Raw genomic sequence first — 17601 nt, forward strand, 5'->3', positions numbered from 1 at the left:
TTTTTATTTAGGTGGTTTATACCATTTAATACTTTCTACTTAAATATCACTTTAAGATATTGAAAAAAAAATTATATCCATTTGTTTTAAACTATTTTTTTTCTACTATTGTTTTATGCTGTAACCAAATTATACCTCTAATCTCTCAAAATACATCTTAAAAATAAGTTAAGCTACTCATAAATTGGTCAAATTTGATAAAATAAATTACGGGTAAGAATTTATTTATTTGATTAATATACAAGTTCAAGTTTGAGATTGAACTTATTATTTAAAATATTGTTTTAAAATTTTTTGAATTTTATAAATAAAGATATTAGTGTAATTTATACTATATATGAAATTTTAATCTTTTCTTATATGATGTATTTTATTTTACTATCCGACGTTGAATATGATTATATGTTATCCTAATTATTTAATTAAAAAATAATAGCAATAAAATGATAGTGAAATTATTATATTTTAATATTATATATGCATATATTTTATTATGTATCTTTTATTCGATGATATTGTATTTTTCTAATATAGTTTTACTTTTTATAAAAACACTTTTTAATTATTATACATAAAAGGAACGAGAACCAGTAGAAATACATATAGTTTTACCATAACTATGAGGTGTAAGAAGAAAATATGGGGTGCAAGAAAAAGACTGCTTTAATGTAACTTCGGCCCCTGAAGTTTTAGCATCCCTTCTAAGGGTTATCTCTGCTTTAGGTATTACTTTCTGCACCCTACCAAATTTCTTACTGCAACCCTGTTATATGGTGCATGAAGTAGCCTTTGCTTTAAGCATGGTTATTTAGAAACTATTATAACTGAATAGTGAGCTAAAACCTAAAATCAACTTATAAATTCATGAACTGAAATATTAATTACATTTTATGCAGCACGTTTGATATATTAATTTTTTATGTCTTTGCCTCTTTCATTCATTTTTTTCTTTCAAACATCCAATTTAACACTTACTAAATATATACATTTTAACATAATAGAAAATAATAATATAATAGAAGAAATTCTCTTATATTAAATAATGAAATAATTTTTTTCTTGTTCATTGCATTAGTTTTAGCTTAAATCTTTGTTGTTATAATATTAAAATTATTTTAATTAGTTTTACTTAGATTAAAGTTTTCTCTTGAAAAATCAAATGTTTAATACGGTGGAAAAAGTTGATTATTAGATGTATAGACTTCTTCACAAAGGTGATAGAAGTAGGTACAGATGTTAATGATAGTTGATCATATAATTTTTAGTTGCTTTATTTTTATATTTTTAACTGAAAAAATTGTTTAATTTTTATTTGGAAGGTTTTTTTTCTATTTATATAAATTACAAATATTGTTGGCAATATAAGATAAATTAAATTTTTAAAACGAAAAAATATATATATTTTTTTTATATTAGAAGATGCTAGAATAAATTATACACAATTATTTATATTTTAAAATACAAAAATCACTAATTGTATTTTAGTGATATAGAGTATTTTTTCATACTCAATCTTTTTGAAAAATTTATATGAAGTATGCTGTACTCAAATGTTAAGACTAACATCAAACATATTTGAAGTCCTTTTACCATGTAAACTCCATCTAAATAATATTAATATAGCACCGCAAAAACTTTCTTTAATTTCTCATCACAAATCTTAATTTATGTAATTCATATTATCATTGAATAAAAAATATTTTTTTAATGGATTCATGTACTTAATACCACCATTCTGAGATTATAATATTATATCATATACTCCTTACCACACATTTAGTAAAAGGACTAAAATATCATAAAGATATCAACATATCATATATAAAAAATTTGTATCAATTTATATTTCTCATCTTCATGATTACACATTATATCATCATCAATGTGACTTTGCTTCTTTCCTTATATTAATGAAGATTTTTACATTTGTACGGTCTCTTATTAATTATCAATTTAGTGATATCAATTTGTGATGAAAGAGAATCAATATGACTTTTCTCTTTACCATATTTATTAAGATTAGATAGTTGCATTCATTATTATTTTACTTTTAAAATAAAAGAAAAAAATTAATGTTTATAATTTATTTATAAGTTATCATTTATTGTTATTTTAAAATTTATGATTAAATATGTTTATATTCACTACTACACTAAATTGATTCATGTTTTAAACTTTCATATATTTTGATATCAAACTTAAAAAATAAATAAATAGATATAATTTTTTTAATTCCTTACTAGGTTAATTTTTTTAAGATGTTAACTAGCATTTAAAATTGACATTAAATTAAACCATATTAAATGATATAAATAACTTAAATGTCAATTTTAAATATCATTAAAGACCAAACTATATTAAAATTTAGAATATAAACAATTTTCAATTTACGTATGTAAAGAATAAAACATATTTTAACTCTAAAATATATTTATTAATAATACAATCAAATTTTAACTTCTAAAATAATTATTTACTTTTTATTGTTAGAAATTTACCATTACAAAATATAGGTCAACTAAAGTTCGGCAGGCAACTATTAAGATATATACACGGCTCTGAAAACTACAAAGATATCTACAAATCATTAAAAAAAAGAAAAAATAAAACTGACGTGGCAAGACTCAAATTTACGTTTTTGTGAGATATAAATTAGGTTGATGTCAATAATATTTGTCGGCATTTAGTATTTCCTATGTTTACACATACTTTTAATTGAAAAATATATTATAATTTATAATATTAAATAGGAACTATCAAAATAAACCAATCTAAAGAAAATAATAAAAAACTTAGTGCTGTCAAAATGGTTGTAACTCATGAATCAATTCGACTCACCACGGGTTTGAGTCGGGTTGGGTTTGAATAAAATGTAATTTTTTTATGCGGGCTAGTTTTCAACCCGGCTCACTGGATTGAACACGTGGTGAATCTGGTTGATTCACCAACTCACCTAATTTAATTTAATTATTTATTATTTTGTGTTTCAATATTATTAGTTAGCATTTTTTTTATTATACAACCCACCTAATTTAATTTAATTATTTATTATTTTGTGTTTCAATATTATTAGTTAGTATTTTTTTATTATATATTATAAATTTATCTATTTAAGACTCTAATATTATAAATGGACAAGTGAAGCAAAAATTAATAATATTAAAAGCTTATTTGTTGGTATTTGGAATTTAACATCGGGTGACATTTATTTAGATTTGAATTAAAAAAAAAATTTATTTAAAAAAAAACTTATAATTAAATGAGTCAGTGAGCCAACCCATTTAACTCACCAACCCGTGGTGGGTCGAGCCGGGTTCGAATTTTTTCAGCTCGTTAATAAGTGAGCCGGGTTGTATTGACTCACTATGTGACTAACCCGTGGTGGGTCGGACCGGGTCGAGTCAAGTTACGCGTTTTGACAGCTCTAGAAAAATAATATAAAAAATTAAGATTAAAATCGAGTTTATTTTTTATTTTTCACCTTTTTCATATTTATTTCTTCCTTAAACGAGAAAGCTAAAAACAGTTGACTAAAATATGATTTATTATTAGGAAACTATTTTTTTTTTCGTGTTTCTGTAATTTTTTTATAAACCAGATGTTTATGTGAGAAAAATTGAGTACAACTTAACCGTGTGACGAAGGACATAGACAGAAGTTGAACAATTCATTGAAAGTAGAATTAGTTCGAAAATCACGTTTAGGTGAAGAACTTTTGGTAGAATTGGCCCCAAAAAAACGCAACTAGGAATAGGAAATTTCTACAAGATGAAAACCCAATTGGTAAAATTTCATGAGAAACCTTGAGTTTGACTAAATGCAGAGGAAAAAGTGGTTAAACAAGGAGACAGATGTAATTATAACTAGAATAGTGAAGAGATGAAATTTACCAAGTCAAAAAGAGATGATAAGGAAGAAGACTCAAAAGTCTTCCAAAAATGGAGAATACCAAAAGTGACTAGTGTGAACATTTGAACCTATAACGAGCCCAATTCATGGGTCATTAGGTCAAGGAGTCAACGTTCATAGAAAGGGTCTTTGGATGACTTTCTACACAAGACACATTTTTCTATCTTAACTAATAAGTTTGTAAAAAGTGTATTTATTTTTTAACTAGTAATTTTCAGATAGAATCTTACTAATATAGTTGAGTTATATAACTACAAAGAAAGTTTTGGGTTCTTATAAACACTATGAGAAACGTTAGTAATATGTTCTTTCACATATTAATGGAAATTTATTTAAATTAAAATAAAAAATTGTGAATTCATTGTCCTATTCAATTATTCTCCATAAAAATTTTCTCTAAATTGTTAACTGTTCTCTAATGTTTATTTTACTAAAGAAATGCGGTGGTGTTGGTGTTTTTGGTTGGCAAAATTGATATTTGTTTTCAGAAAATAGTTTCATTTTTTAATTTGTTAATATTTAACTTTTTTATTTAATTTGAGTTCTTATTCTTATTTTTAATTTTTCATTTGACTGTCCATTAAAGCTTCTAAGTCATTATTATTAATAATAAAGAAGAATTATAAGGTGGATGTATCTGATTTTATTTTTTAATGGAAAAGTGTCCACTTTTCCCTTTTATATTATCTTCGATTCTTCTTTTTATCAATTTTTTTCTCGAATTCTTCACATCTCTTTAGATTTTGCTACAATTTAACCTAATTTCAGCAACAAGCTTACAAATGTCAAAAAGAAATATTTATTGTTATCCTTTGATAATATTAAATCCAATTTATTAACAAGTTGTGTTAATAAATAGACCAGTATTGAATTTGATTTCTTAAACAGGTGAATATTTAGTTTCCATTTTTCAAAAATAGTAACTTTGTTCTTTCTATTCTTTATATTTAGACATAATTCTTGATTCTGACGAAACTTAAACTACTAGATGTTAAAGCAAGTTCATCGATCATAAAAAAAAATGGAAGACTATATATAAAATCATCAAGTTTAAGCTGTAAGAAGCAAGAGTAACTTCAATGAAAAAGTAGACACCTAAAACAATTAATCTGAAGAAAAATTTCAGGGGTCCAAATCAACAGGTTGTACAGCATTTCTTGATCTGCTTCCATGTCCAAAAGAAAAGAATGATCTCTTCACTCTGTCATTGCCATCACAGGCTTCAACTGTGTTAATCTCATGAACATGTTCATGCTGTTGTTGTTGCTGTAAAACCTGCTGAATTGCCCCATAAAACTTTCTATCCACTGATGAATCCATGGAAAAGGACCTCCTCATGGCTTGAACTGATGAAAAGCTTTCACCTTTGGCTCTGATGCCAATACACTCATCTCCCAAGCTGATCACTTTATGAAGCTTCTTTGCATTCTTCTGTGAAGAAACAGCAATGGTAGGTAAATCTTGTCTTCCTTCCAGGTTTCGGTCTCTATCGAGTTCACCATCCAAATCAATCACAACAAAACCTTCATCACTGACATTGTTTTCAATGTTTTGGCTTTGGTCTTGAGATGAAGGCCTTGGAACGAGAAGGTTTGGTTGGTCAACATGGACCTGACTTGTCAAGGACACAATTCTTCTGCAGAGAGGGCAATGAGTGTTGTTCTGAAGCCAAACATCTATGCAATCAATGTGAAAGACATGGCTACAGTTTGGTATAACCCTCAGCTTCTCATCTTGTTGAAACTCACTCAAGCAAACTGCACAATCATCAAGGTTGCTTCTTTCACCAAAGTTTGTATCCCCTTTTTCTGGCTTGTAATGAATCACAGGGATTAACCTGATAACTGCTTCCTCTAGCCCTCTTGGCTCGGATCCAGCAGATGGATCTTCACCTTGTCTGGACAGAGAAAATAGTCTTGTGTGATTAACATGGGGCCAACTGAAGCAGCACTTGACAACTAACATGTAGTAGCCTATAAGGAAGAAAGTTGTGAACATCATTCCTAGCACAAGGATTGCTAAGAGGGGAAGATTTGAACCAGAAGGATGAGGAATATCATGATTTGGAGGAACTGTGCAAGGTGAATCAGCTTGTATTGGTAAATGAAGTAGGTGTCTTTGGCTAACAAAATCCATATCAGATTCTGCTAACAAAAGGGTTATCTTATATCTTGGAATTTCTCACATGAATCGAGTCTTATCACACTTTCCCTGCAAAATCTTTAGTATATGCTTAATGCACTAACTGAAGTAGGCCATGGTTTTTCCCCAAATCCGAACAGAAAATGGGAGTGGTTGGAGAGTAAAGAGGAATGAAATATAGGGTAAGTAGTGAGAACAGAGAAAGACTAAGAAGACTTATAAACTAGGGGATGGTAGAGAAGAGACGTGAGAGGGTTTGAAATTCAATGAAAAACTGTTGTCAAACCAAGTAAAATTTCTAACAACGGTATTGAAGATTCCATATTTACTATATAACAAATTTGTAATATATAAATAGATACAAAAAGAGACTTAAAATATATAAAATATATAAAATATATATCTATTCTTTTATGATAGCAGTCTTTGTAAGTTTTAATGTTTCTGTAAGTTGCTTTTACAATCATTTAATGATGATGTGATAGGCTTTTTAAATTACATCAAAAGAGTTATTGTTTCTGACTAGAAATAAATTTGGTCATATTTACCAAAGCTAAAAATATTTTTGTTTCCTAAAGTTATGCATGACTTGGAATGTATTTGGTGACTGTCCAATATGTAGGGTAACGTATGGTTCAGTTTTTAACGAAGGGTCTGTAGAGTGAGTGGTGGTCCAGCTAGAATGGTGACAGTGGTTCATCAATGACCAAGTCTTCACCAATGAAACTATCTGTTGACCTCAACAACACAGAGTGAAAAATGTGTCAAAGTCTTCAGTTTGAAAGTATGAGGCCTTCTGAATTCCTTCATTTCTGAATTATAGAAACGAAATTAAGTGACCCATGTTAATGAAAGAATGAGTAAATAATTGGAAGGTGAACGATGCAACTTGCAGCATTGAATATACAGCACCTTGTGGAGTGAATATGTGACAGACATTGAGTATTCAAGGTTTGAGATTTCTTGGTCATTGTTGTTTTTGCAGTTTTCATAAAAATGAACATACTGGTTTGGTTTGGTTACTGGGTGATTTTCTCCTTCAAAACTAATGTTACCAATGCACCCATTTATGAACATTTTCTTGTTTAAAATTAAAATTGTCTATGCAGCAATCAGAGTCCGAATTCAAAGTCCTGCATATTCCACAACCTTCCAATTCCCAGATGTGTGTTCTTATTGACATCTACAATAGTTTTGAAAGTCACTAACTTTCTTGAAGTAGCTTCAATTCCATATAGTGGGACTCCTCTAAATCTCATCCATGCAATTTTTTTCTTGGAAGTCTTCCAACTGAACTAAGGTAATATCCTGTAAAAGTAATTGCTTATAACCATTTGTATCTTGAAATATCGATTGAAAAATAGAATTATTTGATAATTTTCGTTAATATATAGTTTACTAACTTGTATAACCTCTTAAAGTGTATCAAATTTTAGTAGATAAAAAAATTTTTATTCATAAAAAAAAACATACTTTAAATATATGAGTATTTTAATAATTTTTATATACTATTTGTTTTCTTATAATATTTAATTTCTATAAATTAAGAATTAAACAGAAGTACATGAATTATAATTTAAATTAAGAGAGTTTTAATTATAAAATATTTTATACGACTACACAAATTTATAATTTAAATTAAATATTCATTAATATCTTTTTTAAATTGGTAAATAGACAATACATTTGTAAATTATATAATATTTTTCAAAAAAGTCTGCTATAATTTTAGTAAGAATATCTACTCATCAAACTTTATATTATATATTTGAAAATTTCAAATTATTTTTATCAAACCTTTCCTTGATGAAAAAAATATCAATCTATAAGTCTTTGATATCTTCTACAAGTCTTTAATATATTTCCTTATTAGTTAGAGTTCGATCTTCCTCAACACACAACTTCAATCTCCCTTTAATTAGAGAATTTGTTGTTTTGCATATTGTCATCCTAATTTCTTTCAATAAATTCAATGCAAACTTTTGTTAAGAGAGAAAAATATCCAATTTTGATCTCGAGGTCTCAATTCCAATAAAGTACATACTTTAAAGACCCAATGTCCTTCGTCTCAATTCCTTTGTTATCTTTCAATGTCTTGAGTTCTTCTAAATTATTTCTCGTAACTATTATGCATCAACCTAAACAATAAAATTGTAACATTTTCATGTTTTGTTTCTTTAGAAACAAAGTATGATCTTGGTTGCTATATGGATATACAAAAGTAAGCATAGACTCAGTGAATTTACCAAACCATATTTGTGGTGATTGCTTTAGTTTGTGTAATGACTTTTTTAAACATACCTTATTCCTACGAGGATAAATGACTTCTTTAAACATACCTTATTCCTATGAGGATATGATATTCCACATCTTTTTTATAGCTCCATGTAAACTTCTTTATATAATTGTCCATGTAAGAAGATTTTTTTTCACATCCAATTGTTGTAAGGAACAATCAATGTTTACAATTAAAGATTATAATAATTGAGTTAATTTTGGCTATGGAGCTAATGTTTTAGTGTAGTATATTTCATATGCCTGTGTATACTCCTTTGCCAGTAATCTAACTTTGAATCTCTTAATTGTACCATCTACATTAGATTTCATATAATACATCCATTGACATCGTGATTTCTTTCCAATAGATAAATAAGTTTTGTCACTTTTTGCAATCCAAACATTACAATACAAAGTTGAAGTGTTATTTAATCAAATACATTTGGAAATAATTTTATAATGTAACCAAAAGATGCATGTCCTAAAAAACTTATGACATAATAAAATATTTTGCTTTTTTCTCACTTCTTGACAAAGCTTCTCTGAATATTTTTATGTCAAATTTAGATAATACAACATTCCTTGCTTAATAGCATGATGTCTTTCTCATTTTAATGTTTTTAAAAACATAAAAGTTAGATCAAAAAATTACAACACATAACAGAGCTCTTGGTTATTTGAAAGACTGATAATAAGTTATATTTTAAAGAAAACATGATTAACACCAAAGTTTAGGTTGTTCAAAATAGAGACAATTCCTTCTAATAATATATAGTGACTTTACTACAGTTGTTTGTGGAAATACTTTTTTACGAAAAAGGTTCAAGATTTTTAACGTGTCCAACATAAAAGAAATGCTTACAACATGCAAAGTTAATTATCCATACATTATTCAAAACAATGAATGTTCTTATTAAGGACTTACGATTAGAATTATCACTATCTATATATAATTGTATCTAACATTATGTCTGTCTTTGTCGTTCTTTTCTTATTGTTAGTTATTATAACAATAATTGAATTTTTTGAAATTGTTTTTCTAACTTCCTTGTCATTATAGCTTGACAATGAAAAATCATATGTCGTGTGATTCTAACATTGTTTATTGGATTGTTTCTCTCTAAATCAATGTAGAACATTTTTCTAAATCAGATGTCACTTCCTTAAACAATATTTCTTCATAAACTTACTCAAAATCATCTTATATAATCTAATGTTGAAAGTCTTACATCGACTAGAGATAAGACCAATTCATAGTTTATAAGTAGATATAAACCTCACCATATAAGCCAGTTTTGTGGGGGTTGAGTTATGTTTAAAGTCCACTTCTAACACCTAATAAGGAATATATACACCTTCAATATTTTGATTAACTTCTTATATTGATGGTGTAATTCTCATAATGTCAACCAACTGTTCATAATATTTAGTTAAGGTTTTATTATTTTTGTTTTGTAGTGATTTTCTTTTGATTCAAGATAAACACTTGTAACTTATCACTTTCATCATATGACACTTTTGACAAAGCATTCCAAATAAAGAGAGACTGGGTAACCGCAATTACCTTTTTATAATTTTTACTTCTCGGACATCAACAACCATTTTTTCATTTTTTGGTTTTCAGCATATTATTTTTCATGTCCCATATCTTCTTCTATTGGATGCTTTATCACCCTGCAAATGTAGGAGAATTATTTCTCTATCTATGATGAGCATCTCCATTAGTTGTGGATTTTTGTTTCATTTTATGATTTTTATTTCATATATATTATTATACAAATACTTTGTTCTTAAACATTTTACTGCTACAAATCAAGAGCTAAACAAAGGAGTCTACAAACAATAACAAAATTAAAGAACTTCTAATTATACAATATTTTTGTCTAACTATATACAAACTTATAAATTAGGTAATCAAACATCTTTTTAAAATACCCGCACGATACCCGCTTAAAAAATATACACGAGTATTTTAAAATCCGCGGATACATGTAAATACCCGCAGATATTTAAAAAAAATATATTTTTATAAATTATTAAAATAAAATTTAAATAAAATTACAAAAAATATATAAAATATAATATAAATTAAAATTTTATTTTAATTAAATTTAACCTTATAAAATATAAATTAATATTGATTTTAATTAAATTTAACTTTATAAAATATAAATTAAATTTTTACTTTTATTTTTTTTTGGGTAGCGGATATCCGCGAATACAGATAGTATAATACCCGCACCTAACCCGTTTATAAGCAGGTATGAAAATGTTCGCTACCGACAACCCAATGGTACTAAATATCCGCAGGTACCAACTATCCGTTGCGGATTTTATCCACGACTGTGAATTTTTTTGTCATCCCTACCATATGATCATACAGTAAAAAAAAAAGAAAATATATATATATATATATATATATATATATATATATATATATATATGTATGTATGTATGTATTATTAGGTTTTGGGTGTTATAAAACAACAAGAAAGGAGAGGAAACCAACCATTTGACTACACTTAATTACCTATCAACAAATACAACTATAGGTAAGCACGTGTTTGACATTTCTGATTGTTTGTTTTTTCTTTAAGATGAGTTATTTCCTTTGTGAATTGATGACTGCATATATATGGAATCGAGGAAACAAAAAAAAGGATTAAAGTGAAAGAGTTTGAAAGCAACCAAGAGCCACCTCCTTGACCATCCAGATACAATGGACGCTCTACTTTTCAACGTGAACCACACGAGACAACATCCTTCATCGTCACGTGCTAACACTTTACTATTTTTTCCACATTTAACAACGATATTCTTATTATACTTTACTTTTTATACACATTTTTTGTGGAAAAAACCCCCTCAGTAACTCTTATTTCTCCTCCATTTAAGGTGAAAAACACTCATCTTTTCACATGCCTCGTCGTAAGGAGAAAAACATAGTAAAAATCAAAGAAAACAAGTAAAAGTTAACGTTGAACTTAAACGTGTTTGATTAAAGGCAAACATAAAAAACAATCAATACAAATATTACAATATAAATCTATAATTTACTAAATTATTTTCACTTTATCTCCCCTCAACTAAATTTATCAACTTTTTTTATTTTACTATTCTCATTTCTCACCAATCATGTCTCAACAAATCAAAAGTCATAAAAGCAATGAAAATAAATAAGTTATAATATATTACTAGCATTTGTGACATAATACATATGATATGACTCAAATAGGGCATGCACACTAGATAGTTAAGAACACGGTTATATATATGTTGACGTAATATAATAACAAAACTAAAATCAGAACATTACATAAAACTAAATGCTACCAATTTATAAAAACTAAAAACTAAACTTATTTCATATATATTCTTCCTCCAAACTCAATTATACGAAAAGAAAGAGATACTGTAAACAAAGTTTACTTGCTTTAACCATATCATAAAAGAAATATGCTTCAATTAATTGAAATTTCATTTACAATATTTTTAATTTTATTTATATCAATAACACTTTATGGAGAAAAAAAATCAAATCCTTCAAACTCAAGACATAAATGAAATTAGGCAACCTATACCCTGATCAAGAAAATGAGTTGATATTATTGATTTCATTATTTTTCTTCTACAGTTTCCTTCGTTTAAACTCTGATATGAAATAGAATCATATACAATTAATTGAATCATAAGTCGAAAAAAATATATTTAAATAAAGGGAAAGCAGTATGTAAAGTGTGAACTATTAGATTTTTTTCTTCTTGTAATTAATTTTTTTCAAATATGGTTAATGTGAGATGATATATCAAATAATTTGTAAGTAATAAATAATTGAAAAGTAACATTGTTTATATTTATGTGAGTGTGGAGGAAGCTTCCACCTTGAGTCCTTTGCACATGTCACAATAACACATGGTTAGAAATATTGCATATGCATATATACTCTTCAAAGTGTCTTGCACAGAAGGAAGAAAACATATGATCCATGGAAGAAGAAGGTTCAAAGGGAAAAGCGAAGGATGAAGAAGAGCATGTAAAGTACAGAGGAGTACGTAGAAGGCCATGGGGAAAATATGCAGCAGAGATTCGTGACTCAATGAAACATGGTCAAAGGTCGTGGCTGGGAACATTCACCACAGCAGAGGATGCTGCTAGAGCCTATGACAGAGCTGCATATGCCATGAGAGGTCCCTTTGCAGTCCTCAATTTTCCCGATGAATATCCTCCTCCGGCTCCGACTGTTTCTTCATCATCTTCTTCTTCGTCTTCTTCGTCTTCTTCGTCTTCGTCTGTGTCCACTTCAAGCCATGGACACGTGGAAAGAAGGGGAAGGGAAAGAAATGAGGATGAAAATCAAGTGTTTGAGTTTGAGTACTTTGATGACAAATTGTTGGAGGAGCTTCTTGGTTATGATGAAGACAAAAGTAAGCATGGGAAGTGAAACATGGTACATGTATACAGTTTTACCTGATACAAGGTATGTCTGAATATATATATATATATATATGTTTTTTATTTTTTCCAACGGAGAGGTTGAGAAAAACTGTTCTAAACTTCGTATATCTATCTATAACCATGTGAGACATTACCTTTAAGGTTGTAATGTGTAATGTGGATGTGAGTTTATATTTGGGATATAGTGTCAGATTTTTTTTTTAGGGAGATATTATGTGAATGCTTAACTCGTATTTAGATTTTGAAGAGATTTTTCTTGTTCATATAATGTTGTAGAAGTTTTTTTTTTTCTTTTTATGGATGAAAAATTGTTGTGATCTCCAAATTTTAGCAGTTAGGGTTGATCAAGTAAATTCTATGTTTTTTCCTTATTATATTTGTCGTTTGCTGAGAAATTTTGCTTTTATTGGGAAGTGAATATTAGTGATATCTGTTGTGTAGTACTTTCTCTTGAGTCTTCCAAAATTTTGTATGTGTCAAGTATGTACCCATGAAATTATGTACTCTAATGGTATCATTTTTTTCTTCTTTTACTCTTAATAAGAATTGTGAAACTATATAATCCTTAATTAATGAAACAAAAACATTATTTATGTTACATTAATTTCTGAAATAAAATAATTTAATTAAACACATCTGTCAATTGATACTAAAATAAAAATGTTATATATGAAAGCCAGAATAGAAAATAAATTATCAAAGGCTAAAAAATGCAACAATTTATTAGGAAAAAAGAGCACACAAATTTAGTTTACTTGATCCTTAAGATGCTATTTAATAGACAGATTATCATTTAACAATATATGTAAATAGTAGAGATTAAAATAGAAATAAAAAATGTATAGATTTGAATTCTTACTTTATAACTTATGTGGGAGTTAATGTTTCCTCTGTTTTTTTGTGTGGTGAAGTTTAGCAAGTTTGAGAAGCAGACCATGCATAAAATTTGTCTTCAAAAAGAGGAGACTTTGATTAAGTTTGTGTTCAAATGATTGATCACTCTGTTCAAATGATATATATATATATATATATATATATATATATATATATATATATATATATATATATATATATATATATATATATATTTGCATAACAATAACTTATGTAATCTTTTAAATATACATAACTAATAGAAATAATTTAGGAAGAAATATGCTTGATGAGGAGCATAATTTAGATGATAAGGTTTGGACTAGGGATTGAGTGACCTATATGTTAAAAGTTGGCATTCAAAACTTTATATATTATATATATTTGCATAACTGGAAACAATTAATGTCACTAAAGGTTACAGGTCTATCCTTTTATTTTATAAAATAAAAAATGTTAAATATGTAGGTTTGGGGTTTTCACTGCTGAGGAGATAAAGTACAAATTCGTTGAGAAAAAATAAATTGGCACAATAAATAAAAAGGCAAAAAAAACAAAGGAATTGAGACTAAGATTTTTTCTAACAAATTCATTTTTTTTCCTAAGAGAGTGAAGAAGACAAAAAAAATTAATAATTATAATAATAATATAATTTGCTCAACAATAGTGACAAAATATCAACAATTTCAGCACAGTTATTTCTATTTGGTTATGATGAAAAAATTAGATCGTTTTCCTTTTCAATAGGACATAAGAAAACAAAAGTATATTGGATTCAAACTTAAAAAATAGAGAGGAAAACAACAAAACTCAATTTGAGCTCTTAAACAACTTTTATCCATCCTTAGTTCTTATAATCAAATCATATTTCAATTTTAGGGTTTAACATTAATAACAACTTTAAAACCTAAGCTAGAACAATATTCATTTGTTATAATTTTAGGTATGATTTATATTTTTTCAAATACATGTCATTTATTATCATAATCATTCTCATATTTTCTCTCACTCTCTCTTTCTCTTTCTCTCTCTCTCTCTCTCTCTCTCTCTCTCTCTCTCTATATATATATATATATATATATATATATATATATATATATATAATTGAATAAATATTATTCAATTATAATAAAATTTAGGATTCAAACATTTATTTTCAAAGATATTAAATGACTACCTTTTTCATCAACTTTTTTAGATGAGTGGAGGTTTGAAGCTAAGGAGGGAAGTCTTTTAGGATTATTCCTATATGTGAGAAAAATCATCATCCAACAAGAAGAACCTTATGTTTGCCTAGCGAGAATGATATTTCATTCTCTCAAAGAGAGGGTATACCTATTCGACGAGAAATTACTTTTCAAAAATTGTTTATGTTATAAATATTTAATATAATTTAAAAATAAATAAATAAATAATCCTATTGTTATTAATATTTTTATGGATTATTAATTTTGTGAATAAATACTATTTATATATTAATGATTTTTAACTTTATTACGAATTATTATCAAATTTAATATGATGTACTCTTATCTATTTTTTTCTACTTATAAATACTACCTATTTGAAGGAAAAAAATGATAACAAAACAAGAGTTTATATAAAATTGTTTTCAGTCTTGTGTTTTTTATTATTTTTAAAAAAATTGGTGTTCATAATATTCAGACATTCTTTTCTACGGTTTTCTTTCTAAAGACCGCCTTTTGCATGTCTTAACCTGGGTTCATTTTTTTCTTATTTACAATTTTATCTTATATTCTTATTTTTGTTGTAATAAATGTTTTGCTTTATCAATTTTCATCGGTATCTTATATTTTAAGTGTTTTTATAATAACATTTATAAAAGAATTTGTAACACTTTTAGAAATGTGTCATTTAAAGGATAAATTAATTGACTTAAATCTGTTAAATAATCTATTATTTCACGATCTATCATGGAAACATAAATTATTACTTTAGATACTCATAGAGATAAGATTTCTTAAAAATATACCTCTTATTTCAATGCATTGTGAGAAGTTTTATATGCAAAAAATTTAATGAAACACAAGTCTATTAGAAACTGAATTATCTATAATGGTATTGTTTTCTTCACTTGTTAGGTCCAAAAGAAATTTTGCGGATCCGCTTAAAAGGTTGATGCATCAACAAATGAAGTCATCGAGGAGAATGAGACTAAAGTCCATAAATTAGTTGCAATAATGAACACCGATCTCAACATGAATGGCAATACCATAGAATGGGTAATAATGAAGTTGTTGTTAAATAAAGTACATAACTGATTTGAATAAATGTAATGTCTCATTCCTACAAGGAAGTACACTATAAATTATGACTATAATAAGGTTGAGGTATGTGAATTATCGTGCTTATTTTTAAAATACTTCTTAATAAACTTAATAACAATTAGTGTAGGGGTGTGAGTCATAAAACATCTTTTGAGGGTTGACCTAATCAGTGTGATGATGGGCCCGTCATTGTGAGATAAGGACAAGTCTCTAAGCGACACTCATGAAACAAAATATATGCATAAGGTCGTAATGTGCAACCACTAATTAGAACATAAAATGAACACAAATATGTGTTATTTACTAAAATCCGGTTAAGGATGTAGCTCAAGACGCATTTTCTTAAGTGAAAACTTATAAGCACAAGATGTAAGATTCAAATCTAGAATGTTCCTTATGCTAAAATACAATATTTTGTTTTAAAAGATGATATGTTTTGTTTTATTTTGTTTTTTAAATTATGGGGAAGATTGTTAGAAGCATTTAATATAATTTAAAAAATAAACAAATAAATAAATCATTTTACGTTCCTAATGTTTTTTATGGACTATTAATTTTATGAGTAAATACTATGTAAGGAAGAATCGTTTTTAATTTGATTACGAATTACTATAATATTTATTACAATTTACTCTTATTTACTCCCTTTTACTTATAAATATTACTTATTTACATGAGAAAATGGACAATAAAAATAACTTATATAAACCTTTTCAATCTTTTTCCTTTGTATTGTCTTTAAAACATTGATCTTAATGGGTTTAGATATCATTCCAGATATCATTCCGTACACTCGATCATTTGATAGGTTGTTGTATAGTAAGAGTGTTTTCTCTTTAAAAATAGTGTTTAAAAATAGTGTTTTGTGTGTTTCAACTCAAGCTTTTTCTAATTATTTCCTCATTTATAATTTTATCTTATATTTTTATTTTTTTTATAAGAATTGTCTAGCTTTATCAATATTCATCTTTGCCTTATTATTATTATTTTTATTATTTATTTATTTTTTATTATCTTTTCTAACCATTTAAATTTTTGAATGAAAAAGTTTTTGGGAGGAAAATTGAACCTAAGATGAAGAGAAGGATAGAGACAGAAGGCAATTCTAGAATCACTTCCACTTCAATCATACCATTCTCCTTTGTCATTTTTTGTGTTCCACACGTGTACCAGGAGTAATTAACTGCCCCATCAACATGGTTTGTCGAGCACCAGATGATCGACATGGTTTATCACCAGGTGTTCGACATCAACATACGAATGTCACTGACTGTCGATTACCAGGTGCTCGACATCAACCCGTAAGTGCTCGACATCAACATGCGAATGACACTGAGTGTCGATTACCAGGTGCTCGACATCAACCCGTAAACACTTATGATGTTAAAAGTCGACCGCTGGTGAATTCGGGTATCCTATGGTACACATTATGGTTAGATGTAATGAATATTCTATTGATTTAGTTTCATCTCTGCAATATAAATTTCTTCATGACTTCTGTGGTTTTCTTTGTGCATGTTGTATGATTGATAATCTATTCTTTTAGTTGTATCTAAATATTTAAAAAGGCTTAGAACTTAATTAAAGATTAAAGAACTTAAATATATGATTCTAGATATAAATTATTATCTTAGACATTCTAAACGTACCTATTCCT

At 27.2% G+C, this 17601-nt stretch overlaps 2 pseudogenes; one reads left to right on the plus strand and one right to left on the minus strand.

Annotated features, from left to right (window-relative positions):
• Positions 1–4921: 4921 nt before the first annotated feature.
• Positions 4922–6316, minus strand: LOC124834288 (RING-H2 finger protein ATL16 pseudogene; annotated as a pseudogene).
• A 5933-nt stretch (positions 6317–12249) lies between these two features.
• Positions 12250–12963, plus strand: LOC124834280 (ethylene-responsive transcription factor ERF096 pseudogene; annotated as a pseudogene).
• The last annotated feature ends 4638 nt before the right edge of the window (positions 12964–17601 follow it).

Source organism: Vigna umbellata, chromosome 8 (assembly GCF_029865625.1).
Source record: "Vigna umbellata cultivar VRB3 chromosome 8, Vumbellata_1.0, whole genome shotgun sequence".
Lineage (NCBI taxonomy): Eukaryota > Viridiplantae > Streptophyta > Magnoliopsida > Fabales > Fabaceae > Vigna > Vigna umbellata.